The sequence below is a fragment of the Sceloporus undulatus genome, chromosome 1 (genome assembly GCF_019175285.1).
Source record: "Sceloporus undulatus isolate JIND9_A2432 ecotype Alabama chromosome 1, SceUnd_v1.1, whole genome shotgun sequence".
Lineage (NCBI taxonomy): Eukaryota > Metazoa > Chordata > Lepidosauria > Squamata > Phrynosomatidae > Sceloporus > Sceloporus undulatus.
In genome coordinates this window covers 12,508,944-12,511,808 of record NC_056522.1, presented here as the reverse complement: position 1 = coordinate 12,511,808, position 2,865 = coordinate 12,508,944, and the positions used below count along the sequence as shown (strand labels likewise).

General features: G+C 39.8%; 1 pseudogene; it reads right to left on the bottom strand.

The window, feature by feature from the left end:
• Positions 1-493: 493 nt before the first annotated feature.
• LOC121920087 lies at positions 494-673 on the bottom strand (annotated as a pseudogene).
• Positions 674-2,865: the final 2,192 nt, after the last annotated feature.

Genomic DNA, 2,865 nt, shown 5'->3' with positions numbered 1-2,865 from the left:
CAGTTTAATGAAATAATAAGTAATTGATTTATATTTATGGGTGATTTGAACATTCAGGAATATTCTTTTGCACTTATACCTTTATTAGAGTTTTATAAACAGCAACTACTAGCTTTACATCCCAGGGCTGTTGTCTTCTAATCTAGGCCCTTCCCAAGCCTTGTGCCCTACAGACATTTGGCTAGAACTCTTATCGGTTGACCACACTGAGTGGTTGCAATGGGAGATGTAGTCTTGAACATCTGAAGGGCACCAGGTCAAGTCACCCCATGCATCTGTAGCCAAATGGAACAAACACCAGAGGCAAAGCCTGCCATGGTACTGACTGCATGCTCATCCCAGCAGGGGGAATAGCACACATACAGCTTCACACATGTTGTTGGAATCTTGTTGGCCAGTTATGCAAATGTATGGATCTTCACTGGCTTCCATAAGGAGGCCTCCAAAACCTCCTTATGCAAGCAGTCCTGCTGGTTATACAACAGTATGTGACACTCAGTGTCACCAACCCTAAGGTTGGTGTCATTCAGTACAGTAACTTCTGGTGTCACACTCCCATTCACTTCCTCCTATACCACACCATACAGAATCCTTAGTAATGTTTTTTTATACTAACGTTACTCCTAAATTGTAATTCCTACACTTGATCTTAGCCAAAAGGCTGAGAAGCGATGTAAATCGTAATTCCCATAAGTCGGTGAATGTAATGTGGTGACACAGACAACTACCAAAATCAAAATTATACCTTTAAATTACGATATCATACACACAGCCTTAACATATTTACATGTGGTTAAAGTGAAAAATTGGTAAGAGTTTCAAAGGGATGCAGACAAATGCCACAACCCATTTCTGCCAAAATTCAGATGTCTGGGAATCAGTGATGTCACACACACACACACACACACACACACACACACACACACACACGAGGGTGTCACCTGGTGTGGTCCACACTCCCTGTACCTCCTTTGCAATGCCTCTGGTGACACAGAAAGACACGCAAAGACACGGAGGGGGGGAACTGTCCTCTCGCTCCCATTAGAGACTTGTCCCTCACAATACTATAAAGTTATGCCAATGTCCTGTTATGTTATGCTGGCTCTCGACAGGTTCTCAACTGTGCAGTCTCATAAATGTCTACATAGAGATGAGTCTAACTGTGTTCAAGATATAAACACCTTGATAAGTGACCTAAGATACTACAGTTGACCCATCATACTCTCAGATTCTGAATCCATGGATTCGGCCATCCAGAGCATGAAAATATATATATATATTCCAAAAAGCAAACCTTGATGTTGCCATTTTATAGAAGAGAACCATTTTAAAATGATGCCATTAAATATAAAGAGACATGCATGGATTTTGGTATCCACAGGTGGTCCTGTAACCAATCTCTAGTGAATGCCCACTGTAGTCTGAATTTCAATGTGAGCATCCAGGTTTTGAGGTGTTCTCCTGAAGTATATTGGCTTTGGGATCTTACTTGGTCAAGCAATAAAAGTGGACTCTAGAGTTCATTATCTGCTCCAAGGAGCTTTGCTTGCAACATCTCAGCAAGATCTGTCTGGTTTGGGCCAGAAACTAGGAGGTCATCCCTGAACCAGGTACACAAAATAGGGAATGAACTTCAGCAGCCAAGCTTTGGTTCTGAATCAACTGGGCACGTCTGGGAGCTGGCTTCAGTGTGGCTTCAACTTGTGGTCACCATAAGGAACCACAAGTTTCATGGTCATCTTGCCAGGCCCAGGAAACCATCCAAAATGTGGCTTGATCCTATGTAAAAATATTGTTTTCTGTGTAGAAAACGCTCTTTCTAACACAGAAAATGCAATTTTTGTGCAAAACTACCATGCATTAACTTTGCGTGAAATAAGTCCTGAATTCCAAATAGACTTTAAAAACTATATAGTTTTTGAAGACTTTCTCACAAAGGGAAAATAAATTGTTAAAATGACATATTCCTTCTATTGAGAAGAAACTTGGTGATGAATTAAATTCCTGGCAAGAAGTGGTTGCATTTATGAATCAGCCAGGCTTATAGCATGATACCGGCACCATACTCTCTCAAACTAATATTAGTTGGGCCACCATTGATAGGAGAACCAGACAGCTGATGATGGCTAAGATACACAGAGGAAAATCCACCCCCAAAAAACAAAACAAAACAAAACAAAAAACACAAACACTTTCTCCTTCTTCCATAAAAATATCAAATTGAAAATATTTCTGTTCAGCAAATTCAGCAACTCTAAATTAATACGAGATTGGGTTTTATTGCCTTTCAATGCTTGAGCAGGTTAAGGATGTGTAAGCAAGAAAACATCTCATTTTGGTGGAGAAGAGGTGAAATGTCCATGATGCCAATGGAGCCATTAAGAAAGATTAGGCCAGCTCTGGAAACTGCTTAACTTCAAAGATTAGTGAAAAATAATGAAGGCTACTAATTAAAAGAAAGAAAACAATTTTTGAAAGACAGAAAATGTGTCCCCAATTCATTTTAAGAGTTTATGGATATTACAAAAAGAGGGGGAGGGGGAATCCCAGAGTCAATTGAAGTTGTTTGAGTGCAAAATATGCTGAATCAAATATGGACTTTCAGTCATTCACATTAAGAATCCATTCTGAAGATCAGTTGATTGGGATGGACTTGCAGGAGTTCAACTTTGAAAAGCTGGATTTTGGGCACTCTGCAAATCATCAGAAGCTGATGAAGATTCTGTTGATTTCAGTAGTGAGTCCAGGGCCAGATTGTCAATGCATTAATTGGTGCGGTCGGCCACATCATAGAAGACATTATTCATTAGAAAAGACAATAATGCTAGGAAAAGTGGAAGGAAAAAGGAAAAGAATAAGACTGCA